This window comes from Arachis hypogaea, chromosome 16 (assembly GCF_003086295.3).
Source record: "Arachis hypogaea cultivar Tifrunner chromosome 16, arahy.Tifrunner.gnm2.J5K5, whole genome shotgun sequence".
In the NCBI taxonomy this organism is placed as follows: domain Eukaryota; kingdom Viridiplantae; phylum Streptophyta; class Magnoliopsida; order Fabales; family Fabaceae; genus Arachis; species Arachis hypogaea.
Window position 1 is genome coordinate 122273314 of NC_092051.1, and position 18420 is coordinate 122291733.

The window sequence follows — 18420 nt, forward strand, 5'->3', positions numbered from 1 at the left end:
CGAATTCCAGGGCACGCGGTCGCGTGGGAGGCCAATGTTCCCATTTGACGCGGACACGTCGGCGACGCGGTCGCGTGGGGCGATTTGTGCCACTGGCACGCGTCCAGCCACCCTCTTGCGTGACTCTCTATTCGTTTTATTATTTCCTCCCATCTCCTGCGACGCGGACGCGTCAATGAGGCTTGCGTCGCGTGAAATTTTTTTTTTTTAATAAAAGTATGTAAATGCAGATGCACGAAATGTACTGATAAAGAGAAGAGTTATTGAATAGGAAAACTAAGAATAAAGAAAAGAACGATCATACCATGGTGGGTTGTCTCCCACCTAGCACTTTGCTTTAACGTCCGTAAGTTGGATGCTCCACTAGCTTAGGCTTCGGCTATATGGGAATCTTCCAAGAGGAAGATCCTCGAGCTCCTTGTTTTTCTTCAGCTTCTCGCCATGGTACAGCTTTAAACGATGTCCATTAACTTTGATAAGTTCAGAGCTTGAAGGATGGCTTAGGTGATAAACTCCGTATGGTTCGGCCTTCTCTACTCTGTATGGACCTTCCCATCTTGATCTCAACTTGCCTGGCATGAGCCTCAGTCGAGATTTGTAAAGGAGGACTAAGTCCCCAGGTTGGAACTCTTTTCTCTTAATGTGCTGATCATGTACAGCCTTCATCTTCTCCTTGTATAGTCTTGAGTTCTCATAAGCTTCTAGGCGAAGGTTTTCCAATTCTTGCAGTTGCAATTTCCTTTCAGCTCCAGCTTTTTCAATTCCCATGTTGCACTCCTTTACTGCCCAAAAGGCTTTGTGCTCTACTTCAACAGGGAGATGACAAGCTTTTCCATAAACTAAGCGGAAAGGACTCATCCCAATGGGTGTTTTGTATGCTGTTCTGTATGCCCAGAGTGCATCTTGTAGTCTGGTGCTCCAGTCTCTTCTATGAGGTTTGACTATCTTCTACAAGATACGCTTTATCTCTCTGTTTGACACTCGGCTTGCCCATTAGTTTGAGGATGGTAGGCTGTTGCAACCTTATGAATTATTCCATGCTTCTTCATTAATCCTGTTAGTCTCCTGTTACAAAAATGGGTGCCTTGATCGCTCACGATTGCTCATGGTGATCCAAAGCGACAAATAATGTGGTTTCTCACAAAGGAAACAACAGTGTTAGCATCATCAGTGCGGGTAGGAATTGCTTCCACCCATTTGGAAACCTAATCCACAGCTAACAATATATAAAAATAACCATTGGAATTTGGAAATGGACCCATGAAGTCAATGCCCCAAACATAAAAAATTTCACAGAAAAGCATAATTTGTTGAGGCATCTCATCCCTCTTGGATATATTACCAAATTTTTGGCATGGGAAACAAGATCTACAAAATTCAGCAGCGTCTCTAAAAAGTGTAGGCCACCAGAATCCATAGTCTAAGATTTTTCTAGCTGTTCTTTGAGGGCCAAAATGTCCTCCACTCTCAGATGAGTGACAAGCCTCTAAGATGGACTGAAATTCTGATTGAGGCACACACCGTCTAATTACCTGGTCAGCGCCATATCTCCATAAATATGGGTCTCCCATATATAATATTTAGACTCGCTTTTTAGCTTGTCTCTTTGATGCTTAGAAAAGTTTGGAGGAAAGGTGCGGCTAACTAAATAATTAGCTACAGGTGCATACCAAGGGACTACCTCAGATACCGCTTGCAGGTTATCAAATGGGAAATTATCAGCTATAGGAGTGGGGTCATCTGTAATGTGCTCAAGGCGACTCAAGTGGTCTGCCACTAAATTCTGGTTACCACTTCTATCCTTAATTTCTAAATCAAATTCTTGTAATAGTAGTATCCAACGTATAAGCCTTGGTTTGGACTCCTTTTTAGCTAATAGATACTTTAGAGCTGCGTGGTCTGAGTACACTACTACCTTCGTACCAAGTAAATAGGCTCTGAATTTATCCAGAGCAAAAACAATAGCAAGAATCTCTTTCTCAGTAGTAGTGTAATTGGACTGAGCGGCATCTAAAGTTTTAGACGCATAAGCAATAACAAAGGGGTCCTTACCTTCACACTGAGCCAGTGCTGCTCCTACTGCATGGTTGGAGGCGTCGCACATTATTTCAAATGGCTGGCTCCAGTCTAGTCCTCTCACAATTGGAGCTTAAGTCAGGGCGGTCTTCAGCTTATCAAACGCTTGTTTGCAATCCTCACTGAACTCGAACTCAATATCCTTCTGCAGTAGTCTGGATAGGGGAAGTGCTACCTTACTGAAGTCCTTAATGAATCTCCTGTAAAAACCTGCATGGCCAAGGAACGAACGGACTTCCCTCACAGAGGAGGGGTAAGGTAAACTAGAAATAACATCCACCTTTGCTGGATCTACAGAAATGCCAGTATTAGACACAACATGTCCTAGTACAATACCTTGTTTTACCATAAAGTGACATTTTTCAAAATTTAATACAACGTTTGTACTGACACATCTATCTAATACTCTAGATAATCCATCTAAGCAAAGGCTAAAGGAATCGCCGTACACACTAAGATCATCCATAAAAACTTCCATACAGTCCTCAATAAGATCAGAGAAAAGACTCATCATGCACCTTTGGAAGGTAGCTGGTGCATTGCACAAGCCAAAGGGCATTCTCTTGTAAGCATAAGTCCCAAAAGGACATGTAAAAGTGGTCTTTTCCTGATCCTCAGGAGCTATATGAATCCGGAAATAACCTGTGTAACCATCTAAAAAACAATAATGTGATTTACCTGGCAGGCGATCCAGCATTTGATCATTGAATGGAAGAGGATAGTGATCCTTACGAGTGGCCTGGTTGAGGCGTCTGTAGTCAATACAGACCCTCCAGGCGTTCTGAACTCTGGTTACCATGAGATCTCCATGCTCATTCTTTATTGTAGTGATTCCAGACTTCTTGGGCACCACTTGTACTGGGCTTACCGATTCACTGTCTGAGATGGGATAGATGATATCTGCCTCCAGTAGTCTGGTCACTTCCTTCTTGACAACTTCTAAGATAATGGGGTTCAGTCTTCTCTGGGGTTGACGGACAGGTCTTGCTCCTTCTTCTAAAAATATTCTATGCTCACAGACTTGAGGGTTGATGCCTACTATGTCTGCCAAACTCCAACCAATTGCCTTCTTGTGCCTCCTCAGCACACTAAGTAACTGCTCTTCCTGTTGAGAAGTGAGTTCCCTTGCAATGATAACTGGAAACTTCTGCTCGCCTTCAAGGTAAGCATATTTGAGGTGTGGAGGAAGGGGTTTTAATTCTAACTTCTGATCATGGTCAGGCTCTGGGTTGTCTGGAGCTGGTGACAATGGTAAAGCACTGTCATTGTCCTCTGAGAATGTCCCCACACTTGGACCTTGTCCTATGTACTTCTCTTTAAATTCCTCCTGGTGAACCTCAGCCACGGTTTCATCTATTTTGTCACACTGGAGGATAGAATGATCCTCTGGAGGATGCTTCATAACTCCATTCAGATTGAAGATTACTACTCGGCCATCTATTTCAAAAGAGTATGTTCCTGAAAAAGCATCTAATTTGAACTTCGAAGTCTTCAGGAATGGTCTTCCGAGTAGGATTGATGATGGCTTCTTTGAGTCATTTTGGGGCATCTCCAGGATATAAAAATCAATGGAAAATGTGAGCCCCTTAATATCCACTAATACATCTTCAGCAACTCCAGCCACTGTAATAATGCTTTTATCTGCTAACACAAAACGAGCTGCCGACCTTTTTAAGGGAGGGAGCCTCAAAATATCATATATAGGCAAAGGCATTATACTCACACATGCTCCTAAATCACACATGCAGTCAGAAAATACTACACCACCAATAGTACAATTAACCATACATGGACCTGGGTCAGTACACTTTTCAGGTAAACCTCCCATTAAAGTAGATATGGAACTACCTAAAGGAATAGTTTCTAATTCATTAATTTTGTCTTTATGTATACATAAATATTTTAGAAACTTTCCATATTTAGGTACCTGTTGAATAACATCAAAAAGAGGAACAGTTACCTCAACCTTTTTGAATATTTCTACCATTTTGGGGTCAGGTTCCAGCTGCTTCCTGGGCTTCCTTGCAAGTTGTGAAAATGGAATGGGAGTGGTGTCTTCTGCAGTGTTTGTGCCCTGTGGTGCTTCCTCCTGTGGTGAACTTCTTCTTTTTCATCTATTTCCTGTATGTCCTCTTCCTCTTCAACATCTTCTATTTCCACTACCTCTTCAGCTGAGGCGTGTTCTGGTGGGTTTGGCTCCTCCTGATACTTCTCCTGTAGTGTGGTTCTGGACCTTAGGGTAATGGCATTAATGCCACCCTTTGGATTGGGTAATGGTTGAGAGGGGATTCCACTGGAGCTCAAAGGCTGGTTATTGGAGTTATTCATTGATCCAATCTGTGAGACAAGAGCTTGCAGGGTAGAGTTCAGACCATTTAGTGTAGCATAAAGGTTATTTTCCATGGTCTGTTGTCTCCGATCAATAGATTGTAGTAAGTCATTTTTAGCAGATGAAGAAGGATAAGTAATTTGAGAGGCCTACTGTTGGGTATTTTGTGGTCATTGGGATTGCCTCAGGTGAGGTGCTCTGTAAGGCTGGTTCTGGTTCTGCTGCCTGTTGTTGTTGTTATTCTACCTCTGATTTCCCTGATTGTCTTTGCCTCCTCTGTTATTGTTGTCCCTCCAATTCTGGTTAGAATTGTCCTGCCATCCATGGCTGTAATTGCCACCTTGATTGTACCCTTGGTTGGGGCGGTCATAGAAGTTATGAGTGGCTGCCACGGTGTTGTCTTCCTGCTGGAGCTGTGGATATTCATCAGTATAATGGATATAATCAACACAGATTCCGCAAACTCTCTCTGGGACTAACTGTTGGCTTTGCTGTGGTGGAGAAAGTTGAGCCTGCTGAACTTGTTGTTGATTCAATTGCATCTGCCTCAACAAGTTGGTCATTTCACAGATACTCTGAGTTAGAGCAACAGTCTCTCTGCTAGTGGATACTTCTGCAACGGCTTTTGAACGACCTTGTTTCTGCCTATGATTCCGAGTAGATTCAGCTAAGTCACTGATCAATTGCCATGCCTTATCAGTGGTCTTGTACTTTTTCATAGACCCATTGCTAGCACTTTGCAATGTGGTCTTATCTTGGGGCCTCATGCCCTGTGTGACGTAACCGAGTAACACTATCTTGTCAATCATATGGTGGGGGCATGCTTCTAGAAGGTTATTGAAATTTTCCCAGTATTCATAGAGAGTCTCAGATTCGTCCTGAACAATCATGGAAATGTCTTTCCTCAGTTTATCAGTAATTTCAGCTGGAAAGAACTTTTCCAAAAATTCTCTTCTAAGTGTATCCCAGTTGGATACAGTTGCTGTGGGTTAAGTGTAGTACCACTCTCTTGCCTTTCCCTCAAGAGAAAATAGGAAAGCTTTCAACAAAATTGAAGTTTCATCTGCACCATCACGCTTGACAGTAGAACAGGCTGCTTGGAAATCTCTCAGGTTCTTGATAGGCTCTTGAGCAGGTAAGCCATGAAACTTGGGCATCAAATTGAGCAGTGCAGTTGATAAACCACTATTTTATGGTTTATCTTGTGCTCAATTGAGTGGTTTTTATCTACTCTTTACCCACTTATTCATACTATTTGCATGGTTTTACATTTGCCTTCCTAATTATGTGCTTTAATTGAAAATATGTTTCTTTGGAATTATATTTGCTAATATTAATCCTCTCTTATTACCATTAGATGCCTTGATATGTGTGTTAAGTGATTTCAGAGATTACAGGGCAGGAATGGCTCAGAGGATGAAAAGGAAGCATGCAAAAGTGGAAGGAATACAAGAAGTTGGAGAAATTGCTAAGCTGTCCAGCCTGACCTCTTTGCACTCAAACGGCTATAACTTTAGCTACAAAGGTCCAAATGACACGGTTCCAGTTGCGTTCGAAAGCTAATGTCTGAGGCTTCGATTTGATATATAATATGTTATAGTTTTCCTGATGCTAGGTGACGCGACCGCGTGGTTCATGTGGCCGCGTCGCAATGTCGGAAATCCAGCGTGGTAAAAATTCGAAACCAGCGAATTCTGGACTGTTTCTGACCCAGTTTGTGGCCCAGAAAATACAGATTAGAGGCTATAAAGTGGGGGACTGTATCGATTCATGGGGAGGCTCTGATATTCACAATTTTAGGAGTAGATGTAGTTTTTAGAGAGAGAGGTTCTCTCCTCTCTCTTAGGATTAGGATTTAGGATTTCTCTTAGTTTTAGAGTGACTCTCAAATCCCAGGTTCAATGTTCTTTAATTTATATTCTCTTCTACTTTTATTCATTCTGCTACTTCAGCTGATTATTAGATGTTGCCAATTTGGTTTATAGATTCCTATGTTTAATTTGATTCAATACAATTCGAAGTATTTCAGTTTATGTTTGTTTTATTCTATTTAAGATTGCTTTTAAATTAATTTAGATATTTTTCCTTTTGGTCTTGGTTAAGAAATCAGTAACTCAGGAGTTATCAAACTCAAACATGATTGATAATTGTTATCTTTGTTAATTAATTTGAACTTCTATAATCCCAATCTTTTCTTAGGAAATAAATAGGATTCGAAGATCAAATCAATTAATCCCTTGACCTTCCTTTATCTTAGTAAAGGTTAACAAAGTGGAATTAAGATTTAATTCTCATCATCATTGATAAGGATAGCTAGGATAGGACCTCTAATTTCTAATACCTTGGCAAGAGTTTATTTTATTATTACTATTTTATTTTATTCTTTTTGTTCAACATACTGCTTCCTTACTTTCAAAACCCCCAATTTACAAACTCATAACCAATAATAAGAACATACCTCCCTGCAATTCCTTGAGAAGACGACCCGAGGTTTAAATACTTGGTTATCAATTTTTAAAGGGGTTTGTTACTTGTGACAACCAAAACGTTTGTATGAAAGGACTTTTGAAGGTTTAGAAACTATACTTGCAACGAGGATTTATCTGCAAATTTCTAGACCACGCAAAAGTTCTCTCATCAAAATGGCACCGTTGCCGGGGAATTGCAAACGTGTGCCTTATTATTGGTTATTGTAAATATTTGCTTTGTGCTTGTTTATTTTTGTTTTTATTTTTGCTTTTTCGTAAATTAAGAGGTTAATAGATTTTATTTTAAAAATTTTTATCTTATCTTATCTTATTTCAAAAATCAAATTTCAAAAATTCAAATTTAAAAATTTTTCAAAATTTAAATTTAAAAATTTTTCAATTTTCAAATTTCAAAAATTCAAATTTCAAAAATTTAAAAATTCAAATTTTAAAATTTAATTTTCAAATTCAAAATTTAAATAATCTTTTAATTTAAATTTATTTTTATTTATTTTTAATTTTTTATTTGCTACTATGAACTCTCACCCCTTTGGCTATGAGTCTGGTTACAATTATGTTGCAGGAAGAAGAAATTGCAATGAGAACAGGCATCAAGGTTGGAACAATCAAAGATGGGAGGAGCCACAAGGATTTGATCAACCCTCATGGCAACAACCACCTCCAATGGACTATCAACAACCACCACCATATGCCTATGAACCATTTCCTCAACACAACATTGAACTACCACACTCACAAGCCAACTACCACCATTCACCTCCATATGACCCTAACCCTCAACCACCATACCAACCACCTTATGAGCCATATGAACCATATATAGAACCACCCCAATTCCAATCCACTCACTCCCAACCACCACCACTTCTCTATGTGTCCTGTCCAAATCCGGCAACTCGAGAAGTAGAGGTTCGCTTAAAAGAAACAGTGGATCGATTTCAGGTAACTGATGAGCGAATAATTTATACGCTTTTTGGCATTGTTTTTAGTATGTTTTTAGTAGAATCTAGTTACTTTTAGGGATGTTTTCATTAGTTTTTATGTTAAATTCACATTTCTGGACTTTAGTACGAGTTTGTGTGTTTTTTTGTGATTTCAGGTATTTTCTGGCTGAAATTGAGGGACTTGAGCAAAAATCAGATTCAGAGGTTGAAGAAGGACTGCTGATGCTATTGGATTATGACCTCCCTGCACTCAAAATAAATTTTCTGGAGCTACAGAACTCAAAATGGCGCGCTTCTAATTGCGTTGGAAAGCAGACATCCAGGGCTTTCCAGCAATACATAATAGTCCATACTTTGGCCGAGTTTAGACGACGCAAAAGGGCGTTGAACGCCAGTTCTACGCTGCAGTCTGGAGTTAAACGCCAGAAACACGTCACAAGCCAGAGTTGAACGCCAGAAATACGTTACAACTTGGCGTTCAACTCCAGAAAGAGCCTCTGCACATGTAACATTCAAGCTCAGCCCAAGCACACACCAAGTGAGCCCCGGAAGTGGATTTATGCGTCAATTACTTACTTCTGTAAACCCTAGTAACTAGTTTAGTATAAATAGGACCTTTTACTATTGTATTAGACATCTTGGGATGTCTGGTTCTTAGATCATGGGGGCTGGCCATTCGGCCATGCCTGAACCTTTTACTTATGTATTTTTAACGGTAGAGTTTCTGCACTCCATAGATTAAGGTGTGGAGCTCTGCTGTTCCTCATGAATTAATGCAAAGTACTACTGTTTTTCTATTCAATTCAACTTATTCCGGTTCTAAGATATTCATTCGTACTTCAACATGAATGTGATGAACATGACAATCATCATCATTTCCTATGAACGCGTGCCTGACAACCACTTCCATTCTACCCTAGATTGAATGAGTATCTCTTGGATCTCTTAATCAGAATCTTCGTGGTGTAAGCTAGATTGATGGCGGCATTCATGAGAATCCGGAAAGTCTAAACCTTGTCTGTGGTATTCTGAGTAGGATTCCGGGATTGAATGACTGTGACGAACTTCAAACTCGCGAGTGCTGGGCGTAGTGACAGACGCAAAAGGAGGGTGAATCCTATTCCAGTATGATCAAGAACCTCAGATGATTAGCCGTGCTGTGACAGAGCATTTGGACCATTTTCACAAGAGGATAGGATGCAGCCATTGACCAAGGTGATGCCTCCAGATGATTAGCCATGTAGTGACAGCGCATTGGACCATTTTCCAGAGAGGATGAAAAGTAGCCATTGACAACGGTGATGTCCTTACATAAAGCCAGCCATAGAAAGGAGTATGATTGATTGGATGAAGACAGCAGGAAAGCAGAGGTTCAGAGGAACGAAAGCATCTCTATACGCTTATCTGAAATTCTCACCAATGATATACATAAGTATTTCTATCTTTATTTTCTGTCTATTTATTATTTTTTTTCGAAAACTCCATAACTATTTTATATCCTCCTGACTAAGATTTACAAGGTGACCATAGCTTTCTTCATACCAACAATCTCCGTGGGATCGACCCTTACTCACGTAAGGTTTTATTACTTGGACGACCCAGTGCACTTGCTGGTTAGTTGTATCGAAGTTGTGAATGAAAAACAATTTATTAAGACGTGCATACAGAGTTTTTGGCGCCGTTACCTGAGATCACAATTTCGTGCACCAAGTTTTTGGCGCCGTTGCCGGGGATTGTTCGAGTTTGGACAACTGACAGTTTATCTTGTTGCTCAGATTGGGTAATTTTCTTCTCATTTTATTTTCAAAAGGTTTTCAAAAAAAAAAATTTTCAAAAAATTTCTTTCAAAAAAAATTCTCATGTGTTTTCGAAAATTATTCTAAATTTTTTTAAGAATGAATTCTAGTGTTTCATGAAGCATGTTGAAGCCTGACTGGCTGTAAAGCCATGTCTAAATTCAATTGGACTGGGGCTTCCAACCCAACATTATCAAGAGCAAGCTAGTTGTTGCTAATCCACATGCTGCTGTTCCTGATCCAAAAGATTTACATGCTAAAGCTTGACAGGCTATTAAGCCATATCTAACCCTCAGATTGGAGCTTTAGACTAAGAGTGCAAGATTCTTGGAATTCATATTAAAAATTTTGGAATCCTTATTTTCTTTTTTCAATTAATTTTCGAAAAAAATACCAAAAAAAATTAGAAAATCATAAAAATCAAAAATATTTTGTGTTTCTTGTTTGAGTCTTGAGTCAGATTTTAAGTTTGGTGTCAATTGCATGTTCATCTTGCATTTTTCAAAAAAAATCATGCATTCATGGTGTTCTTCATGATCTTCAAGTTGTTCTTGGTAAGTCTTCTTGTTTGATCTTGATGTTTTCTTGTTTTGTGCCTTTTCTTATTTTTCATGTGCATTTTTGCATTCATAGTGTCTGAACATGAAAGATTTCTAAGTTTGGTGTCTTGCATGTTTTCTTTGCATATAAAAATTTTCAAAAATATGTTCTTGATGTTCATCATGATCTTCAAAGTGTTCTTGGTGTTCATCTTGACATTCATAGTGTTCTTGCGTTCATCACATGCTTTGATCCAAAATTTTCATGCATTGCATCATTTTTATGTTTTTCTCTCTCATCATTAAAAATTCAAAAATAAAAAAAAATATCTTCCCCTTTTTCTCTCATAAATTTTCGAAAATTTGAGTTGACTTTTTCAAAAAAATTTAAAGTTCAATTGTTTCTTATGAGTCAAATCAAATTTTCAATTTAAAAATCTTATCTTTTCAAAATCTTTTTCAAAAATAAAATCTTTTTCATTTTTCTTATTTATTTTCGAAAATTCTAAAAATATTTTTCAAAAATCTTTTTCTCAATTTTATCTCATAATTTTCGAAAATATCATCACCAATTAATGTTTTGATTCAAAAATTTTAAGTTTGTTACTTACTTGTTAAGAAAGATTCAAACTTTAAGTTCTAGAATCATATTTTGTGATTTCTTGTGAATCAAGTCATTAATTGCGATTTTAAAAATCAAACCTTTTTCAAAAACTAATTTCAATCATATCTTTTCAAAAATATCTTATTATCTTATCTTTTTCAAAATCATATCTTTTTCAAAAATTTGATTTTAAAAATATCTTTTCTAACTTCCTATCTTCTTATCTTTTCAAAATTGATTTTCAAATTTGTTTCAACTAACTAACTAACTTTTTGTTTGTTTCTTATCTTTTTCAAAACTACCTAACTAACTCTCTCTCTCTAATAATTTTCGAAAATATCTTCCCTCTTTTTCAAAAATTCTTTTTAATTAACAAATTGTTTAAAATTTTAATTTTAATTTTCGAAAATCACTAACCATTTTTCAAAAATAATTTTCGAAAATCCTTCTCTCTCATCTCCTTCTGTTTATTTATTCATCTACTAACATCTCTCCCTCACTCACCAAAAATCCGAACCCTCTCTCTTTCTCTGAGTTCAGATTTTCTCTTCTTCTTTTCTTCTACTCACATAAGGGAACCTCTATGCTTAGGCAAAAAGGATCCCTATTATTATTATTATTTTTCTGTTCCTCCTTTTTCATATGAGCAGGAGCAAGGACAAGAATATTCTTGTGGAAGCAGATCCAGAACCCGAAAGGACTCTGAAGAGGAAACTAAGGGAAGCTAAATTACAACAATCCAGCAAGCACCTTTCAAAAATTTTCGAACAGGAAGAGGAGATGGCAGCTAAAAATAATAATAATGCAAAGAGGATGCTTGGTGACTTTACTGCACCTAATTCCAATTTACATGGAAGAAGCATCTCCATCCCCACCATTGGAGCAAACAATTTTGAGCTGAAACCTCAATTAGTTTCTCTGATGCAGCAGAACTGCAAGTTCCATGGACTTCCATCTGAAGATCCTTTTCAGTTCTTAACTGAATTTTTGCAGATCTGTGATACTGTTAAGACTAATGGAGTAGATCCTGAAGTCTACAGGCTCATGCTTTTCCCTTTTGCTGTAAGAGACAGAGCTAGAGTGTGGTTGGACTCTCAACCCAAAGATAGCCTGAACTCTTGGGATAAGCTGTTCACGGCTTTCTTAGCCAAGTTCTTTCCTCCTCAAAAGCTTAGTAAGCTTAGAGTGGATGTTCAAACCTTCAAACAGAAAGAAGGTGAATCCCTCTATGAAGCTTGGGAGAGATACAAAGAACTGACCAAAAAGTGTCCTTCTGACATGCTTTCAGAATGGACCATCCTGGATATATTCTATGATGGTCTGTCTGAATTAGCTAAGATGTCATTGGATACTTCTGCAGGTGGATCCATTCACCTAAAGAAAATGCCTGCAGAAGCTCAAGAACTCATTGACATGGTTGCTAATAACTAGTTCATGTACACTTCTGAGAGGAATCCTGTGAGTAATGGGACGCCTCAGAAGAAGGGAGTTCTTGAAATTGATACTCTGAATGCCATATTGGCTCAGAACAAAATATTGACTCAGCAAGTCAATATGATTTCTCAGAGTCTGAATGGAATGCAAGCTGCATCCAACAGTACTCAAGAGGCAGTTTCTGAAGAAGAAGCTTATGATCCTGAGAACCCTGCAATAGTAGAGGTGAATTACATGGGTGAACCATACGGAAACACCTATAATCCCTCATGGAGAAATCACCCAAATCTCTCATGAAAGGATCAACAAAAGCCTCAACAAGGCTTTAATAATGGTGGAAGAAACAGGTTTAGCAATAGCAATCCTTTTCCATCATCCACTCAGCAACAGATAGAGAACTCTGAACAAAATACCTCTAATTTAGCAAACTTAGTCTCTGATCTGTCCAAGGTCACTGTAAGTTTCATGAATGAAACAAGGTCCTCAATTAGAAATTTGGAGGCACAAGTGGGCCAGCTGAGTAAAAGGATCACTGAAATCCCTCCTAGTACTCTCCCAAGCAATACAGAAGAAAATCCAAAAAGAGAGTGCAAGGCCATTGAATTGACCATCATGGCCGAACCCACAAGAGAAGGGGAGGACGTGAATCCCAGTGAGGAAGACCTCCTGGGACGTCCAGTGATCAATAAGGAGTCTCCTTCTGAGGAACCAAAGGAATCTGAGACTCATCTATAGACCATAGAGATTCCATTGAACCTTCTTATGCCAGTCATGAGCTCTGAAGAGTACTCCTCTTCTGAAGAGAATGAGGATGTTACTGAAGAGCAAGTTGCCAAGTTCCTTGGTGCAATCATGAAGCTGAATGCCAATGTATTTGGCATTGAAACCTGGGAACATGAACCTCCCTTGTTCACCAATGAACTAAGTGATCTGGATCAACTGACATTGCCTCAGAAGAAACAGGATCCTGGAAAGTTCCTAATACCTTGTACCATAGGTACCATGATCTTTGAAAAAGCTCTGTGTGACCTTGGTTCAGGGATAAACCTCATGCCCCTCTCTGTAATAGAGAAACTGGGAATCTTTCGGGTGCAAGCTACTAAAATCTCATTAGAGATGGCAGACAATTCAAGAAAACAGGCTTATGGACAAGTAGAGGACGTGTTAGTAAAGGTTGAAGGCCTTTACATCCCTGCTGATTTCATAGTCCTAGATACTGGGAAGGATGAGGATGAATCCATCATCCTTGGAAGACCCTTCCTAGCCACAGCAAGAGCTGTAATTGATGTTGACAGAGGCGAACTAGTCCTTCAATTGAATGAGGACTCCCTTGTGTTTAAAACTCAAGGTCATCCTTCTGTAAACATGGAAAAGAGGCACAATAAGCTTCTCTCAAAACAAAGTCAACCAGAGCCCCCACAGTCAAACTCTAAGTTTGGTGTTGAACTCTCATATCCAAACTCTAAGTTTGGTGTTGGGGAGTCTCAACAATGCTCTGAACATCTGTGAGGCTCCATGAGAGCCCACTGTCAAGCTATTGACATTAAAGAAGCGCTTGTTGGGAGGCAACCCAATTTTTATTTATCTAATTCTATTTTATTTTTATTGTTCTTTCATGTTTTATTAGGTTTATGATCATGTAGAGTCACAAAATAAATATAAAAATTGAAAACGGAATCAAAAACAGCAGAAGAAAAATCACACCCTGGAGGAGGATCTTACTGGCGTTTAAACGCCAGTAAGGAGCATCTGTCTGGCGTTCAACGCCAGAACAGAGCATGTTTCTGGTGTTGAACGCCAGAAACAAGCAGCATCCTGGCGTTCAGACGCCAGAAATGCACAGTGAAGAAGAGCTGGCGCTGAACGCCAGAAACAAGCATCTGGCTGGCATTCAACGCCAGAAATATGCTGCATCTGGGCGTTGAACGCCCAGAACAAGCATCAGTTCGGCGTTTAAACGCCAGAATTGCATGCAAAGGCATTTTACATACCTAATTGGTGCAGGGATGCAATTCCTTGACACCTCAGGATCTGTGGACCCCACAGGATCCCCACCTACCACCACTCACTCTCTTCCCTCTTCTCAATGTTCATCCTTTCTTTCCCAAAACTCTTCACCAATCACCTCAATCTCTCTTCCCTATCACTACTTCACCACTCACATCCATCCACTCTTCCCCATAAACCTACCTCATAAACTCCACCTACCTTCAAAATTTAAAACCAATTTCCCACCCAAACCCACCCTTATGGCCGAACCTTACCCCCCTCCCTTCCCTATATATAGCCCTCCATTCTTCCTCATTTTCACACAACACAACCCTCTCTTCCCCTTCTTGGCCAAATACACCTCTCCCTCCTCCCCTCCACATTTTCTTCTTCTTCTTCTACTATTCTTGCTTCTTTTGCTCGAGGTCGAGCAATATTCTAAGTTTGGTGTGATAAAAGCATAGCTTTTTTGTTTTTCCATTACCATTGATGGCACCTAAGACCGGAGAATCCTCTAGAAAAGGAAAAGGAAAGACAAAAGCTTCTACCTCCGAGTCATGGGAGATGGAAAGATTCATCTCCAAAGCTCATCAAGACCACTTCTATGATGTTGTGGCCAAGAAGAAGGTGATCCCCGAGGTCCCTTTCAAGCTCAAAAGAAATGAGTATTCGGAGATCCGACATGAAATGCAAAGAAAAGGTTGGGAAGTTCTAACAAACCCTATCCAACAAGTCGGCATCCTAATGGTTCAAGAGTTCTATGCCAATGCATGGAGCACCAAGAACCATGATCAAAGTAAGAACCCGAATCCAAAGAATTATATTACAATGGTTCGGGGGATATACTTAGATTTTAGTCCGGAAAATGTGAGGTTGGCGTTCAACTTGCCTATGATGTAAGGAGATGCACGCCCCTACACTAGAAGGGTCAACTTTAATCAAAGGTTGGACCAAGTCCTCATGGACATATGTGTGGAAGGAGCTCAATGGAAGATTGACTCCAAAGGCAAGCCGGTTCAATTAAGAAGACTGGACCTCAAGCCTATGGCTAGAGGATGGTTGGAGTTCATCCAACGCTCCATCATCCCCACTAGCAACCGATCTGAAGTTACTGTGGATCGGGCCATCATGATTCATAGCATCATGATTGGAGAGGAAGTAGAAGTTCATGAAGTCATCTCTCTTGAACTCTATAAAATAGCCGAAAAGCCCTCTCCTGGGGCAAGGCTAGCTTTCCCTCATCTTATTTGCCATCTATGTTACTCAGCTGGAGCTTTCATAGAAGGAGACATTCCCATTGAGGAAGAGAAGCCCATCACTAAGAAAAGGATGGAGCAAGCAAGAGAGCCCATTCATGGATCTCAAGAAACGCATGAAGCTCATCACCATGAAATCCCGGAGATGCCTCAAATGCATCTTCCTCCACAAAACTATTGGGAGCAAATCAACACCTCCCTAGGAGAATTAAGTTCCAACATGGGACAACTAAGGGTGGAACATCAAGAGCACTCCATCATCCTTCATGAAATTAGAGAAGATCAAAAAGCAATGAGGGAGGAGCAACAAAGACAAGGAAGAGACATAGAAGAGCTCAAGAACATCATTGGTTCCTCAAGAAGGAAACGCCACCATCACTAAGGTGGATTCATTCCTTGTTCTTACATTCTCTGTTTTTCGTTTTCTATGTTAAGTGCTTATCTAAGTTTGTGTCTTATTACATGATCATTAGTATTTAGTAACTTTGTCTTAAAGTTATGAATGTCCTATGAATCCATCACCTCTCTTAAATAAAAAATGTTTTAATTCAAAAGAACAAGAAGTACATGAGTTTCAAATTTATCCTTGAACTTAGTTTATTATATTGATGTGTTGACAATACTTTTTGTTTTCTGAAGAATGCTTGAGCAGTGCATATGTCTTTTGAAGTTGTTGTTTTAGAATGTTAAATATATTGGCTCTTGAAAGAATGATGACAAGGAGACATGTTATTTGATAATCTGAAAAATCATAAAAATGATTCTTGAAGCAAGAAAAAGCAGCAAAGAACAAAGCTTGCAGAAAAAAAAAATTGGGAAAAAAAATAGAAAGAAAAAGAAAAAGTAAGCAGAAAAAGCCAAAAGCTCTTAAAACCAAAAGGCAAGAGCAAAAAGCCAATAACCCTTAAAACCAAAAGGCAAGGGTAAATAAAAAGGATCCCAAGGCTTTGAGCATCAGTGGATAGGAGGGCCTAAAGGAATAAAATCCTGGCCTAAGCGGCTAAACCAAGCTGTCCCTAACCATGTGCTTGTGGCGTGAAGGTGTCAAGTGAAAACTTGAGACTGAGCGGTTAAAGTCAAGGTCCAAAGCAAAAGAAGAGTGTGATTAAGAACCCTGGACACCTCTAATTGGGGACTTTAGCAAAGTTGAGTCACAATCTGAAAAGGTTCACCTAATTATGTGTCTGTGGCATTTATGTATCCGGTGGTAATACTGGAAAACAAAGTGCTTAGGACCACGGCCAAGACTCATAAAGTAGCTGTGTTCAAGAATCAACATACTAAACTAGGAGAATCAATAACACTATCTGAACTCTGAAGTTTCCATAGATGCCAATCATTCTGAACCTCAATGGACAAAGTGAGATGCCAAAACTATTCAAGAGGCAAAAAGCTACAAGTCCCGCTCATCTGATTGGAGCTATGTTTCATTGATAGTTTGGAATTTATAGTATATTCTCTACTTTTTATCCTATTTGATTTTCAGTTGCTTGGGGACAAGCAACAATTTAAGTTTGGTGTTGTGATGAGCGGATAATTTATACGGTTTTTGGCATTGTTTTTAGTATGTTTTTAGTAGAATCTAGTTACTTTTAGGGATATTTTCATTAGTTTTTATGTTAAATTCACATTTCTAGACTTTACTATGAGTTTGTGTGTTTTTCTGTGATTTCAGGTATTTTCTGGCTGAAATTGAGGGACTTGAGCAAAAATCAGATTCAGAGGTTGAAGAAGGACTGCTGATGCTGTTGGATTCTGACCTCCCTGCACTCAAAATGGATTTTCTGGGGCTACAGAACTCAAAATGGCGCGCTTCCAATTGCGTTGGAAATTAGACATCCAGGGCTTTCCAGCAATACATAATAGTTCATACTTTGGCTGAGTTTAGACGACGCAAAAGGGCGTTGAACGCCAGTTCTACGCTGCAGTCTGGAGTTAAACGCCAAAAACATGTCACAAGCCAGAGTTGAACGCCAGAAATACGTTACAACTTGGCGTTCAACTCCAGAAAGAGCCTCTGCACGTGTAACATTCAAGCTCAGCCCAAGCACACACCAAGTGGGCCCCAGAAGTGGTTTTATGCATCAATTACTTACTTCTGTAAATCCTAGTAACTAGTTTAGTATAAATAGGACCTTTTACTATTGTATTAGACATCTTGGGACGTCTGGTTCTTAGATCATGGGGGCTGGCCATTCGGCCATGCCTGAACCTTTCACTTATGTATTTTTAATGGTAGAGTTTCTGCACTCCATAGATTAAGGTGTGGAGATCTGCTGTTCCTCATGAATTAATGCAAAGTACTACTGTTTTTCTATTCAATTCAACTTATTCCGATTCTAAGATATTCATTCGCACTTCAACATGAATGTGATGAACGTGACAATCATCATCATTCCCTATGAACGCGTGCCTGACAACCACTTCCGTTCTACCCTAGATTGAATGAGTATCTCTTGGATCTCTTAATCAGAATCTTCGTGGTGTAAGCTAGATTGATGGCAGCATTCATGAGAATCCGGAAAGTCTAAACCTTGTCTGTGGTATTCCGAGTAGGATTCCGGGATTGAATGACTGTGACGAACTTCAAACTCGCGAGTGCTGGGCGTAGTGACAGACGCAAAAGGATGGTGAATCCTATTCCAGTATGATCGAGAACCTCAGATGATTAGCCGTGCTGTGACAGAGCATTTGGACCATTTTCACAAGAGGATAGGATGCAGCCATTGACCAAGGTGAAGCCTCCAGATGATTAGCCATGCAGTGACAGCGCATCGGACCATTTTCCAAAGAGGATGAAAAGTAGCCATTGACAACGGTGATGTCCTTACATAAAGCCAGCCATAGAAAGGAGTAGGATTGATTGGATGAAGACAGCATGAAAGCAGAGGTTCAGAGGAACGAAAGCATCTCTATACGCTTATCTGAAATTCTCACCAACGATATACATAAGTATTTCTATCT

At 39.4% G+C, this 18420-nt stretch overlaps 1 non-coding gene across 1 annotated transcript; it reads right to left on the minus strand.

The window, feature by feature from the left end:
* Positions 1-11953: 11953 nt before the first annotated feature.
* Positions 11954-12061, minus strand: LOC112760161 (small nucleolar RNA R71). The gene has a single exon (XR_003180613.1). It is a non-coding gene; the product is annotated as a small nucleolar RNA R71 (small nucleolar RNA).
* Between the last annotated feature and the right edge of the window lie 6359 nt (positions 12062-18420).